This window comes from Dipodomys spectabilis, unplaced genomic scaffold, assembly GCF_019054845.1.
Source record: "Dipodomys spectabilis isolate Male_0828 unplaced genomic scaffold, ASM1905484v1 ptg000169l, whole genome shotgun sequence".
In the NCBI taxonomy this organism is placed as follows: domain Eukaryota; kingdom Metazoa; phylum Chordata; class Mammalia; order Rodentia; family Heteromyidae; genus Dipodomys; species Dipodomys spectabilis.
This window is the reverse complement of record NW_024870846.1, coordinates 594,328-603,161: the sequence shown is the minus strand read 5'-3', so window position 1 is coordinate 603,161 and position 8,834 is coordinate 594,328.

Sequence of the window (8,834 nt, the reverse complement as noted above, 5' to 3'; positions counted from 1 at the left end):
TTTAGGGACATTATGGACATCTACTTGTATAACTACATGTATAGATGAGCTGAGCATGAATCTAAGGAACTATGTAAGAGGAGATGGAAAAGGAGGAAGAAAAAAATGGTTAAATAATTATTGAAATATATTTTGGAAGACGATGAATGTGGTCAAAATAGATTGCTTGCAACTATAAAACCTCAAGGAAAGCTGCTGACATTGTCGTGAAAAGGGAAGCAGGTGGAGAATGGGATTAGGTTGAAGGGGCCACACTATAAATGGGTGAACTCTAACTGAAATCTCCTCTGTCTGACCAACGTAAGCTTATAAAACACTATCCTAATTAAAAAACAAAGGCACGTCATATTCAAGAAAGATGCAAGGCCAGTTTGGAAATGGAAATCACACTCCTGGATTATTCCTCTTACCCTGGTGAGAGTGCCATGTGGAATGAAAGGCCAGGCCAGGGCAGGGAGCACTTCGAAATTCAAGGCCTCTGCTTGCTTCCTTTCTCCAGTGTCTTTTCATTGATGGAAATCCCTACACAATTTTAGAAAGATGTGCGCCAGCTTCTGACCTAAGCATGTCATAATTTTTTAATTAAAGCTAATAAGCTCACTCATCTTAATTTTTACATTGTTTCACCAGCACAATTTCCTGTTTCTGATTTCTATTGCAACACCACCTAGTTACTCCCTTGTTAAAACTGCACACCATCAGCATGGTAGAGCATGCTATGTGTTCGTATGATTCTATACAACAGTTCCAAAAGTGGGGGAATCCTTCTTTCTAGAAAATTCTACATTTTGATAGAACAAACTATGAGAGTGTACCAATTATAAGATGTAGCTTTAATGTCTGTTTCACAAGTAATCTGAAGTAGAAGGCCCTTCTCCACAGTTTTTTAGTGTTATTTACAATTCAGATAATATTATACTTCCTATAAATCTATCTCTAGCTATATAGATATAGAACATACTATTCACGTTATGATTCATATCACATATATGATATATGTCATATGAGTGACACCTGTATTTATATGCATATAATAGCATGTATACACGTAATCATTTCCATATGTGGCTTTTCTGCTCTACATGTTTAATTATTCCCATAAAATACGCTGCAACTATTTGCTCCTGATCTTTGGCCCCAGTCTACGAGTGTACCAGGTGGCACTTACTTTAAATGTTCAATTTAATGATTTATTTATTACCTTGCCATCTTCTCTGCCATAATTCCTCTTTCTGAAATTTGAAATACCAAGATCAAAGAGATGGATCTGTAACATGTTTAACCTCAAATGTTTATCTTTCATCGTATGCCAATGTTTTCTAAAAACAGAGAGACAATGATTAAGCATAAGCCTGCTGGAACAGGACTGTAGACCGGGCCCGGGGCGGGCTCTGCGCCGCCCCCTGGAGGCGAGCTGCGGGACTTCTCTGGAGAAATGCCTTGCTTAGATGCTCTGGACAAGAAGGCCTGGAATCTTTGCGCGTTCCTTGCGCTAAGGGGACGGACTGCAAGGAGCTTCCACAGTGCTCGCATTCTCTCTTTTTTGCTTGTCCCCCCTCCCTGTAGGTTGTCACGTGTCATCCAGGCTGGCCTCGAACTCCAGCCTCCCCACTGCTAGGATGACAGGTGTGTATCACCACACCCAGATTCTTTGTCAACTCTCGGACAGATCCAAGTACAGGAGTACATTTAGAAATCAAGTAAGCTACGTCTGGGGCGAGGCGTGTAAAGACACAAATGTTAAGGAATAGTGACTGGGGTTTTTTTGATTTAAATATCAAGCACATAAGGAATTTCTTTGAACATAAAACATTACTCATCTAACTTGGTGGCTACTTGGCATAGTCTTAATGTGCTCTTTATGTGAAATGAATGAAGTTTTTATTCATGCTTTCTACTAGAAGATGTTCATTTCTCTTAAGCATTTATTTTTTAGCCAGCATTTGTGATGATAAATTCTAATGATATTTAACATTACAATATCAGTTTATTATTCGTTTTTGGCAGTGGTGGTAGTACTGAGATTTGAGCCCGGGGCTTCATTCTACCACGGAGGCACAATTCCAACCTTCTTCTTCTGAGATAAAGTCTTACTTCCTGGCTGTGTGCATGACTGGGACATGATCTATCTATTTATCTATTTCAGGCTTCCTGTCCCAGCTGGTATAACAGGCATACAGCACCACACCTAGCTTGTTTTCACTGAGACAGAGAATCACAGACTTTTCTGCCCAGGCCTACTTGGAACTATGATCCCCCTGATGTCACGTCTCCCAAGTAACTAGGATTATGCACACAAGTCGCCCATGTCTATCTTTATTACTTCTTCAAATTACTTTTGCTTTTCACAAATCCACTGCTCCCTTTCCTCTACTTTCCTTCATGTTCTCTCTTGTGATTGAATCTATTTCTTCTGATTTTTTCTTTCTTCTTTCTTTCTTTATTTCTTCCTTCCTTCCTTCCTTTCTTCCTTTCTTTCTTTGGTTGTGAGGCTTGAACTCAGGACTTGGGCACTGTCGCTGACATTTTTCACCCAAGGCTAGTGCTCCACCACTTTGAGTCACAGCTCCACTTCCAATTTTCTGGTGGTTAGCTGGAGATAAGAGAATCTTATAGACTTTCCTTCCTGGGTTGGTTTTGAACCACAGTCCTCAAATCTCAGCCTCCTGAGTAGCTAAGATTACAGGCCTGAGCCACTGTTGCCCTGCAATTCTGATTTATTTTTACTTCTCTTCATTAGGAAAGTGAAATTCACAGATTCCTCATTACAGTATCAGTCTTGGGCCAGGGGGAGGAGAGCATTGAAATAGTTCCTACTTAGGGGACCTAGTTTATGTGACTCTTGTGGTTCAGCACACAGAACACACCTTGTCTGTATTTACACTAAACTTCAATGCAATCTTGACTCCATTATGTTGCCTTCTGTCCAGTTATACAGCTTAGAACAAAATACATTAGGCAAATATGTCAATTTACTTTTACATTTAGCAATGATTTTACAACTAAAGTTACACCCTGTCACAAATAAAACTTTCCTCTATTATACAGTGTTTAATATCATTTGAGAGCACTGAGTAACATCTTAGTTTGAGGAGTAATTCCTTACAGGAAATGATGTGCCCCCTGAGCCCAGGATTCCTCTCTGTCTCTTTCTCTGTCTCTGTCTCTGTCTCTCTCTCTCTCTCTCTGAAGAGAAGTAGGAAAAAAAGCAAGACTAAGAAAGTTAAACAGAGAAGTTCAAGGAAGATCCAAGTGAGAGGATAAATGTGAGAATGGGACTGCCCCTGAGGGCTGATGGAATGAAACAGAATCAGGAGGAACAGGGCAGAGAGACGGAGGAATCAAATCCCACACTTTCCAACCACCATTGAAATTCAAGTTCATGCCAAAAAATCACAAAACACAAACCCCCACAACAGTCAGGATGGCTGACATTGTAGAGGAAAACAAATCCTAATGGAAAAAGGAAGCTGGTCCATGGTATCAAGCACATCAGAAAGAAGACCATCAATGGATTTATTCCCGGACAAAGTCATGGATTTGGTAAGATCATTGATGAGAATTCAAAAATATTACACTTCCTTTTCTTTTCCACAGTAGTGTGTGTGTGTGAGAGAGAGAGAGAAAGAGAGAGAGAGAGAGAAAGAGAGAGAGAGGCTGGATTCAAAGACACTTCATAAAAGGTCAAGGCCAATTAAGCATCAAGATTCTACTTTCTGTGAAGCTCAAGGGTTCGCTTCACATCCATCAGCTGAGCTGCCCACCATGCTCCCCAGGAACACAAAACACATAGCCGCTGGCGAGAAGAAGCCTGGCGGAGGGACACGTTTTCCTCGGGGGTATCGCTGCCGTAACTTTAGGTTCTTGGGAATCTGTTCATTTTGCCTGCTTGTTTTGCCTGTAATAGAGAGTGGTTTAGTACCCAGCACTATGTGTCCCATTCAAACTAACCATTTCACCCTTGGAATCTTAAATTCCCAGAGAGGTCTCATTATTACCTACGTCCTGTAAGTACCACTTCTCTCAAGCACATTTGTTTTTGTATTTGTTTCTTTACCTTTTTCTTCTTTTTTGTTTTGTCTTGTTGATCAGACTGACAAGAAGATTAGTGAAATTTTTTCAGCATTGAAAATGAGGGAGTTCAATTAAGTTGGACTATTTCAATATTTTGTATACTCTATCTGGGTTTCCCATATCTATTTACTTACTTTTAACTTTCTTGGGGTGGCAAACATCAATTGTCTTCATACACTTTCTTGGTTGCTTCTGGAACTATTTAATTTGGAAATTATAGTGACTCAGATGCCAGCTAAGGTAGTGGAAGGTGCTTAGAGCAAATTAGGGAATGAGTTACTAGGGCGCACAAATTTACTCAATGAAAAAGATCTCAAGAGGCCAGTAAAGGTTAATAATAGCCCAATATTACCAATATTTCATTAGTTACACACCCATTGATGGCTTTCAGTTCTGTGAAAATCTAATTGGAATGTCCTATCTTAAACCTATTATTAATAGTAGGTAGAGAGAGGGTAGAGAGATAAGAAAACTATCTCATTGCATGGAACAATCATCCTTAAATGATTTGTCTGGCAAAGTGACCATGCAAAGGTGCCACGGGAAATAGCATGGTATCAGAAGATACCACAACCTAGTGAAGGAGGCAAGATTAGAATGCCTGTTTTGCAGAGAGCAGCTCAGCTCTGAGAGTTTCATGCCTTGCCCAGGTTTGTTCATTACCAAGTACAGATTCAGGATTTAAATTTCTGTCACTAGATACTGAGTCTAGTGATTTCGCCACCACCTTCTCAAGACATGCCCTAGAAAGGGAACTCAGGCTTTATTCTTTACATGTCTCATGAAATTTGGTGGTGAGTCTGTCTCATCCTTTTCTTCGTTGAGAGACTCTTGATTATTGTTTCAATTACATTGTTTGTTATAGATTTGTTTCAGTGGTTTACATCTTCTTGGTTCATTGTGATCTATCAAGTGAATCTAAAACCGTATCTCTTTTTCCTAGGTTTTCCAGTTTAATATATGTTTCCAAAGTGTTCCCTTATGCTCTGGATTCCATTGACTTTTGTTGTGATGTCATTTCCATCTCTAACTTTACGTGGCTCATTTTCTTTCTCCTTTTTAATCTAATCTATAGGCACATTCTAGTTACTACAAGTGAGGGAAACCATGCAGCCTATGTTTCTGGCTTACATCAGTTTCTACATCTTTCTATTTCCTTATGAATGGTACAATAGCATTCTTTCTGATGGATGAGTAGAATTCCAGTGTGTGTGTGTGTGTGTGTGTGTGTGTGTGTGTGTGTGTGTGTGTGTGTATGTGTATCACATTTTAGCAGGGCGCTGGTGGCTCACAGCTATAATCCTGGCTACTCAGGAGCCTGAGGTCTGAGAATTGTGGTTCAAAGCCAGCCTAGGCAAGAAAGTCTGTGAGACTCTTTATCTCCCATAAACCACCAGAAAACCAGAGGCGCTGTGGCTCAAAGTGGTAGAGTGCTTGCCTTGAGCTGAAGAGCACAGGGACGGTGCCCAGGTCCAGAGTTCAAACCCCATAACCTACCCATACATATATTTTTTTTCTGGACCCATTCACATTTTCTTGACCCATTAGTTCAGTGAGGAGCATCCAGGTTGATTCCATATCTTGGCTATGGTAAACAATGCAGCAATGAGCATGGTTGTGCTGGTCACTTTAGTGGCCTTGTTTGTGTTCTATTGGTTAAATACCCAGGAGAGGAATTGCAGGCCATAGGGAAGCTCTGTGTTTAGTCCTTTGAGGAACTGGGACATGATACATTACACAGACCTCTAGGAACTCACACAGAGTGAGATGAAGGGGGATATTCTTAGGAGTCACAAAGGAGCAATAGCCATCTGTACCTGACTACATAAAATGGTATTTATCAAAATCAACTCAAGGAAATGAAAACGAGATTTTTCATGCTCTTTGTTGCTGTTTTTGTTTTCATTTCCTTTCATCTTGCTTATTTATCTGTTTTGAGGAGGGCACGAGGGGCACAGAAATGCAAGGAAAAAGGTGAACAAATGCAGCAATGATACTCACTAGACGCTATGTTGAAAAGGAACTATAGAACTTGTGGGTGTGGATGGGAGGGAGAAACTGGGAGAGAGAAGGGAAGGAGTGACACTGTTCAAAAAGAAATGGACTCATTACCCAACTTATATAACTGTAACCTCTCTGTACAACACCTTTACAATAACAATAATGGCTTTAAAAAAAAGAATACCTGAGTCCCTCTGATATCTATCACCAGTGCAGAGCTCAGTGAGTTACTTGTCCCTCCATGGACAGGCACAGGGGTATCCCGCCTGCTGCCCCAGGGGTACACTAAGGAGACCACAAACTAACAAGCACTGAGTGAGTAGCAGTGTTTTCAGTAGCCAAAAAGGGAAGCTTCCAGAGTGGAAGTGAAGAAGTGAGCAACCTCCTCTTACCGCCCTTCTCCCAACTCACACGTAAAGCCAAATGGAAGGGCATTCTCTAAGTTGTGTTTAGGGGCCCAGGGGGCCCTTGTCTCGCAAGTTCTCAGACATAGAAATGCATCCGTACATGTATGCCCAACTCCTGAGACACAAACCACAGCTGGCTCCAGCTCTTTCATTTCACCCACGCCTTCCTACTGTCCTAGTCATTTGCCAACAGGCTGAACAGGGAACGCTGCATCTCAGAGGCTCTTCCTTCTGTGAGGAGAGCCATAGCTTTTCGAGGAAGTTGAATGATTTCTGGTTTTCTGGTCTCTAAGAAACATCAGCCAGTCACGTTATTTCAGCTAACCCTTTTTATGTGTAGGAGTTCCCAGAGCCGTTTTATTAGAATCACACCTCTAGACTGGGAGAGTTGCTAATAAGACCTTTGGGTATTGGCAAGACATTAATTAATAGCTCCAAAAATTAATAGCTTTGAAAAGAATTATGACTTTCTCATTAATATTCCAACCCACACCTAGCAACTACAAGTTTTCCCTTTTATGTGGTCTTACCATAAGGAGTCTCTTTCTCCTTTCAGGACCATAGAAAGAAAAGGCATCTCCTTATGCTTATAAAGCAGTAGAATCACAGTTTGCCAGTAAGAGAAAAAAATTACTAAGACCTCAGCTCATCTCAGCCAATAAACAGGAAGGGTACCTGGGGTGAGAGCCTGTCATGCCAGCTATGTGGAAGATATAAACAGGAGAATCAAAGTCCAAGTAGACCAGCTGACCTGGGATGGGGAGAGGGGAGAGACAGATCCTATTCCCCAAATAATTAAATAGAAAAAGGGCTGAGGCTGTAGCTCAGGTGGTAGAGCATGTGGCTAGCAAGCAGAAACCTCTCAGTTTAAACCTCATTACTGCAACAAACAAACGATCATCAGTTGGATAAAGATACATATATTACTAGCTCTCTTTCTTGATGAATAGAATGTGTTCTTCTGTAAATATATATGGAAAATTCTGGAGAAGAATTATCATTGGAATAGAGAATAAGTGTCCCTTCTGTCAGAATTAATCCTCAGAAGTACTTCTTAGATTTTTACTATTGAGATCATGATTATATAAACTCTCAGAAATTTATTGTAATAAAGAATACCAAGCCAATGAAATCATCTAAAAGTATAAACAACCTAAAGTTAAGAACATATTGCTATGTAATTACAGGCTTGCTCAAGTTTATAAGAGGTGTGGTATTCCAGAAAAGTCTGAGATCAGTAGAGTGAATTGGTCAGTCAGTAATCATGCCAAGGTAGGAGGGAGCTATGTGAGGCGGGGAGACACAAGAGGCCTCTGAACACCGCCAGTCTAGAAGTGATATCTGTTATAAAGTTTGTGACAGCATGCTCTAACGGAAAGAACACACAGGATCTGGAGCAGTTGCTAACCTCTCTGATCTTCACTTTTCTTATAAACTGTAAATGACAATAATGAACACAAGCCTTAGTGACCATTGGGATGAAAAATGTGCGAATGTTTTATCCTTGATGATGATGATGGCAATGAAGGTGACTGTGATGGCAGAAGGTTCTTTCTCTGCATGAAAAGAGCAATGAAAACCACTTCTCCTGGTCCTGTAGAAGGGCGGGGATATTCAACACCCCTGGGGTAGAAATGTCGATTCACATTTCCAGTATAAATAAGGGAAGTACAAAACTGGGATTGCTGCTTTATACTTGAACTTTAGGGAATACGTCACTAAAAGTGAGCACTCAACAAAGTGTAGTGGGCGTGAAGAGGACGCTGATGTGTTTCACCTTAGAAATGTTTGGACTTTTAAGCTTCTTGAATTTAGATAAAGTTACTTAAATATATTGCTGGCTCTGCAATTATTAAAGCAATATGACAGACTGAAATCATTTGAATAAGAGAGCCCTACAGTTAATACCCAATTAATAAGCAAGAAAAGATTTTTGAAGTCATCTTTATGTAAAAACAACTTCATTACAGGGCCAGCAACTTCAACGACCCCTGAGCGTTCCTTCCTTTCCAAATCAAATCCTATGGAGTAACAATTATATTAATTTTTAAAGATATTCAGAGGGTCTCTGATGTGTCAGGTTGTTTTAGGGATGTGGGAATACAAAAACAAACCCAACATGAATGTGGTTCAATGGAAAGAGCTACACAGCTATTGCCTTTGCTACCACTGAGATGAAAACTTACTCCATGTGGGTCACATTTTCAGAAGCCGTGTCAGCCTTGTGCCACATCCCCCAAACCAAGACTAGGTGAGAATAACACATGTAGACCTTCCATGAATGGAATGGAACTCTTTAAACACGAGGTAAACACAATGAAGAGATGAACCTGTCAAAAGTGTGGGGAACGT